Source organism: Genypterus blacodes, unplaced genomic scaffold, assembly GCF_046128005.1.
Source record: "Genypterus blacodes isolate CSIRO-AG114 ecotype Tasmania unplaced genomic scaffold, CSIRO-AGI_Gbla_v1 ptg000094l_1, whole genome shotgun sequence".
Classification (NCBI taxonomy): domain Eukaryota; kingdom Metazoa; phylum Chordata; class Actinopteri; order Ophidiiformes; family Ophidiidae; genus Genypterus; species Genypterus blacodes.
Genome location: NW_027466898.1, coordinates 1,855,238 through 1,870,610, shown reverse-complemented (window position 1 = coordinate 1,870,610; position 15,373 = coordinate 1,855,238). Strand labels below are relative to the sequence as shown.

Genomic DNA, 15,373 nt, shown 5'->3' with positions numbered 1-15,373 from the left:
AGACGATAGAATGAAAAAGAACGCGATACAGGTACGTATTAAAGTGCCAACGTGAAAACGGCACTATGAGACAAACATACAGGTTTCGAACAGGCTATGATGGCCTATGAGCACCTTCACATGTGTATGAGAACGGCCCTGACTCCATTCAAGCCCAGATTTCAAATCCTGGCAGGACAAGCTAGTGCTCAATTCTCTCGCTGAACAAAAAAGTAGAGGATATAAGAGGGGAAGAATGTGATGCGCTGTTCAAATGTAAAATGTTCAAATGTTCAAAGGTTAAGATGTGTTGAGATTTATTATCTGTAAAATTGGTTGAGACTGTTGAGTCAAGATGTGAAACAAAATGGGAAATTCAAGCTTTTGCTCCCTTTATGTTATTGAAGTTTCAGTTTATTTAAGTTAAGCCCTTTATTTGAACATGCACAATTTTATTTCTTTATTTTTCATTTATACAGATTTTGAAAGGCAGCCCTACTTTTGGTACTTTTACTTGAGATACATACCCCCTCCATAAACATGTGACTGGCCAATCAGAGCAGAGCAGGCTTTTTTGGGCTGGGTAGGCTTAAAGAGACAGTACCTCAAATTAACTGTTTTAGTCGCTGTGCACAGTGGTGACACAACACAGGAGAATGGATTTGGATCAATGTGATAGGACATTACGTATTTTCATTTCTTTTCAACATTTCCCCTAAATTAAAACAATAACATATAGATCAATCAACATTTCTCCTTTAACAGTAAAAGTGTAAGGTTAGTACCAACGCTGATCGATTTCAGAGGTGCAATAGTGCAGCAGGAGACTGTTGTGTTCCCAAAGGTGCCATTACTGCTGCGTGTCTCTTTGATGAAAAATGTGGAGGTGATTAAAGAGTTTCAATGATATCAATATACTGTTCCTGATGTAAAATCATGGGAGGGTACGCATGACCTGCAGTCAATAATCTTCATAAAGCTAATTAAAGACATAAGAATGTGTTGTTTATTCCTTTTTTGGAATTTTGATCTAAATTCCATCACTTTGATAGCGCTCAGAGGCATTTACACTGACTTTATCTTATGAAGATTTATCGTGTCTTTAAGAGGTCATAGTCTCTAATTCATCAGTTAAACAGGCAGTTTCTGCTTTCGCTGGGGCTCCAAAATCCCAAAGCTGTACAAGCACATTATAAATAGCATTTTGTCAATAAAGATTACAGCTGTACAAAGCATGCCAGGTCAGCACGACATGACTCAGAGATTCTTTAGCCTAAGAAATAAACTCTGAGACCGGCAGTGCCACACTGAGCGACATTAGACAATGGGAGTTGAGCGGAAGGGATGTTCACGCACGCACACGCACACACATACATGCACACGGACAGTAATCTGAGAATCAGAGTATCATATGTGTAACCACATCCTCTACCTCAGCGTGGAGGGGAGGAACCTAACACCCCATGGCCCTGTATGAAAACTCCCTAGTCATCACTAATATGGGCAGAAATATCAGCATCTATACGCACAATAGGACCACAGAGGTCACAGCACATAGCAGCGGCTTAGGCTGCAGAAATACTACACAGATTCTTGCAGATGATTTCAATGGATGGAAGTTAAACGTACATCAGCGAGGAAATATCCTACAAGCAGCAAATTCATTGCTCCCTTGTCTCATATTAGCCAGAACTCACACTGTAACCCAGACAACAGAAGCAGTTAAGCACTATTAATGGATCCTCACCTGAGGTTAAATACTAAATAAATAGGATTGTTTTGCATGTAAACTAATGCTTCTCCTCTTTTTCTCCTTCTTCTTCTCCACTCATGCTCTTACATCTCACCGTTGATAATTAGATGTTTAAATAACTTGATTGGTGATTTGATATTTTGCTAAACTAAATCCAGGATTGACAATAACGATGTAAAGATGCATTGTGATGTATCCATCAAACATCTAACAAATAATAATGTATCCTCTTTAAAGAATTGCCTTCCATTAAACACACTCCCAGACTGAGATCCTTTGTTATTTGTAATTTCCTTGAAACCTGTAAAATAATATACATATTATGAATGTATTTGCCTTTTTTGATTTATCAGGTTGCTGATCAGGCCACAACTGCGTTTCTATAGTGATAATGAAACTTTGATCAGGATGGATTCTGCCTCTAAAGTAAGTTGTGAGCTTTGCTTATGATTTAGATTCTTTCATTCCAGTTTAAGTTGCCCGTCCAATGCAAATGTCCAAATATGACTTATCATAGTGCCAACAACACACACATTTAACCTGACTGCTGATGACTTTTACAATATTTTGGAACCAATTGTTCAACTTCAGATCATTGAGTTCTGAGCTCAGATCATCATTGGTTAAATTGTATTGGTTGCGATTTGTTTTTTTTTTAAGCAGACATTGTACACGACATTGCACATACAGTTGTAGGATATTTTAGAGATAATTTATATATAAATATCTATATTGAAAGAGGGGAAAGAGGAGAGAGGGACAGAGAAAAAAGTATTGTTGTTGTTAAACTTTATACGTAGACCCTGAGGTAGAGAACAAGTACATTGGAGTTGCAGTGATGTCATAGGGTACATACAGTTTTTACAGGATGATGTCATACAGTGATATAGGCTAGTACAAATCACATCATAGGCTGTGATAGAGAGAAGAGAAAAACAGAAAAAAACAAAGATAGGACATCCCACCCAGTCGAATGGTATTGGTGGCATGTTTTTCTCATTGGTCATCTTAGCACTACCAACATTTTCTTGCACAAATCAAGTCTCTAATGTCTCTAAGCTGTGTAGGTATCCACAGGGCTGCCTAGATGTCCATATGACACTATTAAGACAGACATTTATTTCACAACTGTCCCATGACTTTGGTATTTTAGAAATGGAACCTGCATAGTGTTTACCTTTTTAAAAATGAATGATCTATCACACAATATATGATCTTAACACAAACATTAATATTAAATGATTGAACTTTGGCACAAGGTAACATGAGTGTGATGAGTGTTGTCATATTTGACACTTTTCTTACTTGCATGTGAGTCGTTTAAAGGATGTAAATGCATGTATGACACATATACACACATTCAACCTGCTTGTCCTTGAAAATACTACCATAAGTTGTCATTTGTAATTTCAAATGTATGACAGCAACAGTAAACAAAAGCTGTGGTGACCTTGTTTGGGTCTGTGAGTGCAAAATAGCAGGATGATAAGTCAAAAGTGATTGGCAGTGTTTTCAAATCGATTCAAGATTACAGTCAGTGCTGTAGAATTGTTAACCATTTCCTGTTCTGAATCTGCCAAACTGCAGCATTTTGTCTGGATAGATAGGCTTTGAATTTCAGGCAACATTATTTGATCTGTAATTAGAGGTTTTGAAACTAAAATGGCCCTAAAACGGCCCAGACTACCTGTGTTTTATAGCAGAGGAGGTCGGCAGATATGATTTGTTAAGTTTCAAGAGAGTTGACCCTTCAGTAGTGAACATCAGCGAATGAATACACACACACCTCAAATCACTCAAATGAAGGAGATAACAGACAAACACGCAGGAAGATGACCCCGCCAACTCTCTCATACACACACGCAGGCAGTACACACACACAGAGCACAGCAGCAGGGACGTGACAGAAGCGTTCAACCCCTCTAGACAAGAGCAGTTGTTTGCATCAACAATATATCAAATCTCATGTCATTTGTGTGTGGATGAGGCCTGAAGGACCATGTGAACATAATGGAGCCGCAGCTTGTACCGCGTCCAATGCTGCCACCTATGCGCTGAACAGAGCGGTGCGTCTGAGATCAGGGGTCTTTACGGAGGTAGGCGGCTAGGGGGCGCACTCCTGTCGCTGACTGCTCTCTCTCTCTCTCTCTCTCTCCCCCTTTCTCTCTCCACCCTCCACCCCCCCTCTCTCTACCAGGAGATGCCGGAGTGTAACCGCAGCTCTGTTCTCATTCATGCTGAGCGCTGCTCTCCTGTGCGCACGGATCTGCGGAGCTCTGAGCTTTAGGAAAGCGCCGCTGCTGCTGCCGCCGCCGCCGCCGCCGCCGCCTGACGCGCCGCTGCAAATATGGAAACCTCCTCCACAAGTCTCACATCCTAGAAACATGCCGAGCAGGACGAACGCGAGAGATTTGATCTGTAAGTACGAACACAAAACTTTTTTGGGGGGTCTCCGCTCCGTTGTCGTTAATCATCCGCGACTCCATCTGCACGTTTTTGCTTCTTCTGCTTCTTTTTCTTCTTCTCGAGAGCGAAATGTTGGTTACATCTCCTCTCCTACTTCTCTCTTCTCTCCTCTCTCCTCTCCGTCATACCTCCCTTTGAGTGGATCGGTTCCGATCTTCAGGTGAATCCGGGTCTATGTTGTGTTGATCTGTGAGTCTGTGTGAGTGTGTGTTCGCGTAAACACTGGGCAGCTTGTTTTGCGCACACGGAGCGGATCGGGTCGGAGCGGAGCGGAGCAGCAGGACTACCGCCGGTATGACACCCATATCTCCGTTTCTGATGGAATTGGGCAAGTTGGTGAAAGTGAACGATTGATTTGTGTCACAGGGAAGGAACTGCGGGGTTTGGACACTTTGACCACTCCTCTATAATTGACTGTTTGTGGAGATGTGTAACTATCTCATGCATATGATAAGAATTCGGCGCAATATCATTATAATACGTAGTCGGTGAGCGTAATGATTCTAAAGAAGCGTTTTCTATGGGATTAACACTTTGTTTTAGTTGTTGCATGTGCATAACGTTACGCCGAAGACGCAGATTGTATTTGTTCAGTGTGTATGTGTGACTTGCGTGAGTTTCAGTGAAATCAGCGCGTGCCTTTGTGCGCTTGTAAGTTTCTGCGTCTCAGTATGTGTATCCATGGATGTGTGTGTGATGAAAATGCTTATAATTGTAGATTGGTATTTTTCGAGGTTTCTGTGTGTGTTTTCACGCACACACACACACACACACACACACACACACACACACACAGGCGGCGTCGTTTTGGATCCGCTTCAAACATCCGCTCTGACAGTTTTGTGTCACCTTATGAATTTTTGACTTGAAATGCGTAGGTGACGCAGACAGGCTGATGTGGAGAGACTGAGGGCACTGAACCACCGATATGGTTGGCAAGCACAAGAACAGTTCCTGTAATGTGTGTGTGTGTGTGTGTGCGTGCGTGCGTGCGTGCGTGCGTGCGTGAGAGAGAGAGAGAGAGAGAGAGAGAGAGAGAGAGAGAGAGAGAGAGAGAGAGAGAGATTCTGTTTGAGGAAGAAACACTGAGATTTCAGACCCCTTTCTCTCCTGTGTGTGTGTGTGTGTGTGCCTGTGTGTGTGTGTGACTGACAGGGTAAGTACTGGACTTGTAATAGGAAAATAACCCTGGACCTCACCTCCACTTTGCGTCTGAGGTGTGACATCTCTGGCAATGTGACATAATAGCTGTGGTGTACATGACACCTGCAGACACACTGTTTTTTTACATTTTGTAATCCCAGAATAAGACCGAATACGACTTTGACAGCAGCCTGTAACCTTTAATATTCATATAACTTTATTATTTATAGCTTATTTGCTCGTTGAGATCATGAAACCTTTGTGTGTTGTGGACTGTAGAGGCTGTGTGTCAGCTCATATTTAAATGGGTTTCTATCTGAGATGTGTAGATGTTCCTCAAGTGAATTAATCACATCTGGTGTGTCCTGTAGCTTTGTAACATATTGTCATGATAAGTGATGTTATAGGATCCCTTGTCAATTGAAAAAGTGCATGGCTTCATCGTTACAATCTAAATTGCTGTGTGGCAGAGCTTGATTGGAAAGCAGCTGCCTCTCCTGCACAATAAGCCTTCTTCTCCTAGTGGACGTCCCCTGACAGTGAGTTTTATGAGCCACGTTATAAGTGAGTGCAGACCGCACCAGCTGCTCGCCCGGCTCACCTACAGGGGGAACCGTTTGTTTTGGGTGAAAGCACCAAACCGCCACAGGGAGCCTCAGACCCCGGCTGGGGTTTTAGAGCCTCAGACAATCGACGACGCGCCCTGCGGTCCATCCGCACGGAGACGCCTCATACCTCAAGTGCCTGTAATAAATAGACGGAGGAGCAAAGATGGCAATAGAATGGCAGTAAAGCGGATTTATAAAGTTGCCCCCTTGCTCAGTTTGTTTGAGAAACACCCAGAGGAGGAGTGTGTAATCATAACGTGTCCATAGGATGTAATGTAAATGTCATGTAGTGGGGGAGAGCTTTTATTCCATGCGGCTTCAGCGTCTGCAGTTAAATACTGTATGAGCAAACCCCAGCGGGAGTTGAACCCACGGTTCCCGGCAGTGATAAAGCCATATTCTCTACTGATGAATAGTCTGCCAACATTAAAGGGGACGTTCAAGATAGATTTTGTGTTCTTTCCATTTAAGTATCTAGCTGGAAACCTTTACAGTGCTTTAATGGCGAAAGTTTGAGTGCCTGGCCGTCTCCCAAGCAGCTCTGCTCTGTCCTGGCTGTGACATCAGGACACCCTGTCAGGTTCAACACACACTCCTCTCTGTTGAACACTGTAAAAACAAAACAAAAATGCATCAGGTCCCGTTTGAATGGCAAAATATCAGTATTGATTATTATTGAACAGGTTTATCGGGACATCGTCGTCACCAGATTACGTTGTCTTTTAGACCCAATAGACAGATGGAGGTGACAGGCTTTTCCCTCTCTTCCCCTTTGTGTTGCTGTGCCTCCGCTGGCTCCATGTGTCACTGTCAGTCATATATTATGTTCAGAGGAACATCCAGCAAGACCTGTCTCATGAATCAATGATGATACAATAGGAATATGGGAGAGCACAGTCAGCAACTGCCTTGTTTTGTATAATATATACAGTAATCCTCAGAATGGTGACAGGCTGTGAAAATAATGACTTCAACATTATAGAAAGGCTACGTTCAATACGGTGCGTCCTCTTTTTGGTGTGTGGAAAGTCTAACCTCACTAACAGACTTTATGATGATGAAATTATGTTTGTTGCGCAGTTTTTGTTGTCGCTTTGCTTTCTGATGAGACGGTGTCGGTATTCTTGCTCTTTAAGCTGTTTTTTTTTCAGTTCTTTGACATCCTTTTTGATGCAGCCTCTGCAGTGAAAGGCCACGGCAGATCAAACGACACAGGGCAGAGTGAAGCGGCGTATCTATCTCTTGTCGGGGGGATAGATATGCAGATCTGACAGGTCACCGTGGGAGATGGAGGTGGTCGAAAATACACACCCTATTCTGCAATTTGTGGGATTTTTCATCCTCATATTTCCTATATCCAAGTGAAACTAACGGCGTGCGGGTCATTCGGGGAGTTAGTTGGTATCCCAGAGTGAATGTGGATAATTCTGCTGCTGTTCTGTCAGCAATTAAAAGAATTTCAGAAACCATTTTCTTCTTCTGCTGCAGACTAAACAACTTGTGTTTGTCGTCCCAAATGGCCAATTTCTGCCTTATGTTCTGTGCTCTCTGAACAGTTGAGGCAGCAAAATAGTCCGTGAGGGTGTGTGTGTGTGTGTGCGTGTGTGTGCATTGTGTGTATGACCCATATCTCAACGAACCCACATCACTGAACTCCCGTGTTTTTTTTCTATACTTCTGCAAAATCACTTTACTCTGCACCTCTCCGTATTGCTCACTCTCTCTCTCTCTCTCTCTCTCTCTCTCTCTCTCTCTCTCTCTCTCTCTCTCTCTCTCTCTCTCTCTCTCTCTCTCACACACACACTCTCCCTTTACCCTTCCGCTATCCTACTATATTTATAGCACTACTGGACCAAAGCCAAAGCCGGAGTGAGAGTTTTTTAAGTTCTTGTTTTTTCCGCACATGGCTTTCAGAGACAGATCTATCAGCTGTTATCTGTTCTGACGGCTAGACTTTCCTGTGGCCATAGAGATGGATGGAAGGGAGGAGGAAGAGTGAAATGCAAAAATGGAGTGAGATAGGGAGGCTGGAGAGAAAGGAAAAGATGGGGGAGGCACGCCATCAATCTGGTCACTTGACCGCCGGGCACAAAAGCATCCAGCTTAATTTGAAGGGTAACGTCAGCTGTCACTAAGTGCTCCCACTGTAGAATTGAAGATACAAGTTGAAGCTGAGGTCCCACACCGGACCCTCTGTGTTTCAGACATTTTTGATATTCAGCCAAAGGATTCATTATAGCAGGAAAAGAGCTGCATGTGCTGTGACCTTTCTGCAAAAGAGGAGCAGAGCAGTTTGGCCAGGATACAAGCCAAACTCCCCCCACCCCCCATTTTTTGTGTTGTAATATAGGAGGGAGGATACATTATAGAGACAGGACCTAAAATAGAATGGTTTCAGTAAGTGTGCACAGCGGTGATGCAGCAAGAGAGAATAGAAGCTGATTCAGGTGGAGTTTTTATTTACTTTAAACATTGCAGAGGACTCAAAATGAAGAAGTCTGTTGAATGAAAACCAGAATATGGAACTCTGCATAATACTGTGTGTCCAACGAAACACTGATGGGTTTGATCTGTTTTGTTCATCAGGCCGTTTCCCCTCAGAGAAAACCCCAAAGAGGTAACATCATGAAATATTCACAGGTCAGCTGAGGGTCTTTTGAGATGTGATTAGCACCGGGCGCCGTGCCAGGATGGGTAAATGCACTAATGAACATACAACCACAACACAGGGTTGTAAATCGAAGGGGCGGGGCCTCCTCTGAGATATATCCAACTGACCCACCCACCTCATTTTTCAATGTAGTGGGATTTCAATCAACAAAGAGTTTACTGGCAGATATTGATCCAGATGTGGTGGATTCAAATACATGCTCGGGCAGGAGCCACATTTATTTTGACTCAGTACTTTAACAAAGAAGCCCAGAAACATGCAACTAATGCCATTGTGTACCTAAGAGGATGCTGATTCAACTGTATGAATCTGTTTCAATGTGTTATCAACGATTATGGATCATGATGATCTCTGCAGATTTGCACGCTAAAATCCATTTAACACACCAGATTTCAAAGTCAGAAGCCTCTCTTTATTTTGGCAAATTCTTCTCTTCATCTCCATCTTTTATACATTGTGGCCTCAAGTAAGTGAAACAACATTTCCGCCAATAATAATGAAATTAAATTGATTTGTAATATCCCTGTAGAGCAATAACTCTGATTTGAAACTGCAGTTGGCAACCTAGTTAGCGATTGTCAGTCGTCAATGTGTTTCCATTCGCGTGGTTAAGTTTGGTGAGGAAAAACAAGGCAAAGACACATCAGAGGGTGGAAGAAGAGTAAAGGCAGTCAGGAAACAATAGATGTGAGGTTTCCAAAAAAATGGAGAAGTGGAAGGAGATGAGAGCAGAAGAAAAAGGCAGGTGTAATCAGGGAGGCAAAGAGAGGTATTCCAGACAATGGGACTCAGATGAAAGAGCTCAGAAGAGGAGGAGGAGGTGGAGGAGGGGTCGGGGAGAGAGAGAGAAACAGAGGGACGAAGGGCGAGTAAGTGCAATTGAAAGTCTGCTCCTCCAGCCACAGTAGTGATATTGAATTAAAAGAAGCGAGGAGAAAAGGGAAAGGAGGTGAGAGGAGAAATTGAAACAGGATGACTTGGGTTCCTCAATCAATCAGAAGACTTTTCTCTCCTCCTTGAGGTTTTTAAGGACTTTGCTTCAGCCGATATCTCTTTGCAGATGTACGAGGCAAATACTGGCTATTGATCTGATTGGTTGGATATTGATCTTCACCTCATTATCTCCCCGATTTTCCCCTGTAACAGCCTCTGGCCAGAGTCCTCCTCGGAGCACTGCACGGAGCTGTCATTTTGGGAAAAATATGACATAATGATAGGTGTTAAAGTTTTGGGAGGCAGAGTGAAGTCATTTGGACATGCAGCACGTATTTGTCTACACTTGGCACACGCAGTAAGCTGTTTGCAAATACACATTTAATTGGTTTTCATGCGGAAATTAAACAGGCTTGATGTGCGTTTGGTGAGAAACACGATATGGCTAAATTAAATTTGAGTATTGATTCAGATTGTTGAGTCGGTCATTTTCAGCTCTCAGTATGGAGTTCAGTGTGATTCATGGGACATTTACACAGCCAAGTACAAGCAACTCAATTTGACACATATAAATAGAACTGGGCTTTCGCTTGTAGTATAAATGTCACCCAGTATTCAAAGGATATACTTCTCTGCTCTTAATTAGCGTATAACTTCTGAAACTGTCAAATTAATAGACATTCAATACCTGCAGAAGGCATCAGCTTTGGATGTCTTTAGAAAGGGTTAGGGTTAGGATCAGTATGTCCTTTTTATGAATTTCTCTTTTATCTCAGTGGCAACATTGTGAACCCCAGTCAGTATTCATAACCATCCATTTCCCCCCACAAAACAAACAACACATGTTCATGTTTGATCATTGGACCAACAGAAACACCTTTCCCACAGTGCCACAGTGAAACAAACGGTGCCATCGATCCTGAGTTTGAAACATTTTGAGTCGGATCCTGGCGCCTCCCACTCCAGTCCTGCCATGCGGAATGACAGCAGTCAATGGAGAAATGCTGAGTCAGCGAGTACAATGACACTCCCTCCCCGAAACATCACACACACACATCCGCTCATCTCATTTTGTTGAGTGCTTGCTTAGTCAACCCCAAACCTCTCTCTCTCTCTCTCTGTGTGTGTGCGTGCGTGTGTGCGTGTGTGTGTGTGTGTGTGTGTGTGTGTGTAGATAACAAGGAGCAGGATTGGGGAGCCATATGGGACGCATCCTATCATGTGTCTCTTGGCTGAACATTTTCTGTTTCCATTTGCTGTTATCATGATTAATATAGTGAGCAGGTACAGTGTTTTGCTCAAGGACACTTCGACAGGACATTACTGTTGCACACACACACGCACACTTGTCATGATTATCACATTTGTTTCTTGTGGTGCAGCTCCTTTAACTATAAGACAAACCACCTGACAACTGATATTTTACTTAATGTCAGTTTAGATTAATAACAGTTATCTGCGGTCATTGAAAAAAGTACCTCATTATTTTGCTAAAGAGGATTAACCTGGAAAGGATCTCATACCTTGACTAAGGGCCGAACGAGCTGAGACAAAAATGGGTCTTACTCTAGGTCTCGGCTTTTAGTACATCCGTGTACACCTGTTTGTCTGTTTTCCGCTGTAAATGGTAGAAGCAGGGGATGCGGCTCTTTTCTGCTGTAGACAACCTTTCAGTAAAATCTCTACTGTAATTTCAAGCCCGAATATGGCAGTTTCTGTCGATCTCCATCTGCCCGCCCCCCCAACGGTTTCCTTTGTATTCATTGACGGCGCGTCTACATTCTTTGCTTTTCTGTCTGAGAGAAAGGCAGTGATCACACAACAGACATAGAGATGCAGTGTTCTCTGGAAGGAAAATGCTCTCATTTTCTTACAACAGAGTGAACCACCGGGGTCAAAAACACCTTCAAATCCATTTAAGGAACCTTGATGTTTCCTCGTGTGATAAGCAGCAGTGCCCTGGCATCTCCTTTGCCAGTGAAATTGCCCGTCGTATCGGTACCTTTATGGGTGGTGATGCATGGCTACCATTTTAAGGCAACACAGATGGGCAATTTAGCATTTAAAGGACACAGGGGGTTGCAAATGGAGCGGATTCTGAGAGAAAGTGTTGAGCTTGGTGAAAGCAATAGTGGAACTACCACAGGAGGAGCTTTTGTCTAGTGCGATGAATTTATTCAATAACCTCTGCCTAATGGGGCTGTCTATTATTTCCTGTTTTTCCTGTCTCTATTTCTTTCTTTTCGTTCCTTCGCCACAGCTTGGGATTTTATTTGGCGTTACTTTATACTTCTCTATCTCTGCCTTCCTGTCTCATTCACCGTTTCTATTACCGAAAAGTCTGAAAAATACTGTATAGCCTATGAATCTAAATTGAATGCTTCAGTCCATTCATTCATCTCTGCACCTGCTTATCATGGGCAGCATATCCCAGCATTCATTGAAGCGAAAGGCAGGGACAGGTCTCTGTCAAAGGGCAGATATACAGAGACAGACAAAGTCATTCACACCTAGGGACAATTTAGAGTTTCCATTCCACTAAACCTGTCTTTGGAGATGGAGGGGAACTGCAGTGCCCATAGGACGCCATGGGGAGGACATGTCCATCCAGAGTCCACACAGAAAGGCCCCAGTAGGGTTCCAACCCAGAACATCCTTGCTGTGAAGTGTCAATTCTAATCACTGAGGCACAATGCTGCCTAAGCATGAAATGGTATTAAAATGAAATCGTTATTAGAACTCAAACAGGTCAAACAGTCACACTTGAAAAAAGACTAGCAACTATGAGATGTACACGTGTTTTTACACCTTCGGATTCTTCTTCATCGTGTTGTCTTTCTCTCTCCATCTGGTTTGCTGCACAGGTGCCTGGTTTGACTGTTTTATCTCTCCATCATTCCCTCTCTCTCTCTCTTTCGTTATCTGCTGCTGTTGGTTTTAGAGATCCCAGTAGAGGCTACATGAGGCTTTGCTGCAGGCAGCACCTCAAAAAAAAAAACCCAGTCATTCACGACACACACACACACACACTACTACGCGTTGCATATGTGCGTGTATGTAGGCGTTGGAGCGTGTGTCTGTATGCGTTCCAGTGTTGTGAAATGTTTGAAATACCTTGTCAGTGTCAGAGAGTGTTTCTGTGCTTTGGGGTTTTTGAGCATCCTCGTATGTGTGAGTAGGCTGTTTGTGTGTGTGTGTGTGTGTGTGTGTGTGTGTGTGTGTGTGTGTGCGTGTTGGGCTTCATGGCTCGCTTCTCTATGCACTATTTCATATTCTCTCCTCTTGTGGGACTGAGGAGATTATGTGGCTGGTGAACATCTTATTTTCCCATTGTGTGCTGATGTATTTGACTTGCTCCTCTCTGTGTTTTGCTTCTGGATACCTGCATTATTAAATCTGTCTGATGTTGTGTGCCTCAGTGTGCGGTTCTACTGTATGGGATTACCTACACTGCTCAGACACAATGGCTGCAGTTTAGTGTGTCGGCTTGTCTTTCTCTCTCATTGCAACATTCTTTCATTTCAAATGTATTCTTTTGTCTCATCAACTACAGCCACTTTTGCATAAGAAGTAGAGCACTCAATTAGGAACTTTACCTGGAACAACCCGAAGTAAGAAATGTTTGGTTCCTTCAATGAGTTCCTTGATCACATTCACACCACATTAACTAAGTACTGCAAAGAATATGGATGAAGAAGACTTCTATGGGTCTCTTTATCCATATAAATACACACAGTAGAGTCTTGAAACCTCACAGTTTGCAGAGGGTGATGTTCAGTCTTGAGTGAGCTTCACCCAGCAGTTCCTGAACAGTTAAGAGAGTTTCTACCTTGGTGCAGGACATAAATATGGTCTAAGAACTTCAGCACTGCTGGGCAAAATAGATCAATGTCCCTTGAAAGTTTTCCTGAAAAAAAGTTCCTGAATCATTTTTGAGTATATTTGTAACGTGTCACTTTTTGGCTGGAGTGCATGCGTCTGGGAATTTAGTGGAACAATATTGATAGTGTACTCCAGTTGTCAGGGAGACTCAATCAGTCGTTCTCACAAAGGGGGAATATGACCGCTTAGTGTTTTTGTATTACTACAAACCATACATCCAGCATTTTTGTGTGAGTGAGATGTGATTGAGTATGTGTGTGTTAGAGCCCTGTCAGGTCCGCAGGTGTTTCTTTTGTTTTTCCTCTGGTCTTTGTGTGTAATGAAGTGGAATTGGATCAGAATCAGAGACATTTTCAGACCAACTCATCTTCGCCCTTGTAGAGCCGGACTGCATCTGCTTAGTCTGGAGTCTGAACACAGATTCATTCATTCAATCATTTTTATATCTTTGATGTCCAATGTCTATGTTTTCATTTCTACTTGATAAACAGGGAATAGTTTCAACAAAGTAGCTGTTGTATGATTGGAATTTGAAATCAATCACTACCTCAATATCTCCTGTTAAGTCGTATTACAGACCATTTTACCACCCAACACTGTTGATCTGCGTTGTATTGCATGCCTGTCACCGTCATTATGTAGGATGAGTCTGTTCCATGCAGGTCTGATGTCTGGCCACAGCAGCTGAGGGGATTATTCTGGAGACTGGACTGAGAGAGATGCAGAGGGAGAGCATGAAAGAGTGTGAATTGACCATAAAGCTCTGTTGCTCTGATGGGATTAGAAGGGGTTAAACTGCAGGGCGCGATAAAGAGTGACATTTCTGAGACGCACACTCCGACCACTGCTGTGTTAGTGTGTGTGTGTGTGTGTATGGTGTGTGTGTGTGTGTGTGTGTGTGTGTGTGTGTGTGTGTGTGTGTGTGTGTGTGTGTGTGTGTGTGTGTGTGTGTGTGTGTGTGTGTGTGTGTGTGTGTGTGTGTGTGTGTGTCTATCTGTCTGCTGCTGTTGCTGTGTGTGAGAAAGCAGTACAACAGCCATGACCTACACGCACAACACTGTCACGCTTGTAGATGTGTGTGTATGCATTTGTCTTGTGTGCGAGTGTGGCTTTTTGAAGAGAGTGTGCACGTGTGTGTGCGTGTGTGTGAGAAAGAGTGTGAGTGACCTATAAGTACCATGGGATAGACAGGGAGTTCCAGAGCTGAGCAGTAGGGGATTACTGATGGGTTTCCTCTGCATGCTGATGTTGAGAATAGGGAATAATGTCATATGGGGAGGAATCAGTGTGTGTGTGTGCGCGTGTGTGTTTGTTTGTCAGGCCAACACTGAGAAAAAGATGGGGAATTACAACTTCTGGTGATGGTAGAAAGTGACATACTGGCTATTTGGGTTCTTACACAGTGCATGTATACAGTGAACGCCTCAGTTCATTATCAACATATTGTCATGACTATGAAGTTTTATGCTACATGTGATATATGATGAGAAACCACACTCCCACATAGCACGTCTTAGGTATCTACTATCTAGTTTTGGGGCCCCTTTCTAAAATAGATTGAAACCTCACTCTCCTTCTGAGGCTACAGGACATGCTGATTGTCATGACTTATCTTCGTTTCATTGCCAAGTCAAATGTATTTATAAGAACGTTTAAAACACTATGACTTTTCAGAAAACGTAGCAAACGAAGCTGAACAGACAGAGGAATAAAAACACAATCAAACAAAAAAGCTACCGCAAATGCTTGATCACCGCTAAGCTTCAGTCGAGTCCTTGCAAGAGCATCTGGTCAGACGACCCAAGTGACCTAGACGGAGTGTGAGGATATAAGAAATCAGGGCGCTAGGGAGGCGCTAACCCATTTAATGACTTGAAAACAAACAATAAAACCTTCAAATGAACTCTTTAAAGGAGTGTGCCATGGGATGTGTGCTGG

General features: G+C 43.0%; 1 protein-coding gene across 1 annotated transcript in view; it reads left to right on the top strand.

The window, feature by feature from the left end:
- The first annotated feature begins 4,004 nt into the window (after positions 1 to 4,004).
- The window catches only part of plxna1a (plexin A1a), a 201,679-nt gene continuing 190,310 nt past the window's right edge, over positions 4,005 to 15,373 (top strand). The window contains exon 1 of the mRNA XM_076159333.1: positions 4,005 to 4,150. The gene's annotated coding sequence lies outside the window, so the exon portion shown is untranslated. The remainder of the gene's footprint in view (positions 4,151 to 15,373) is intronic.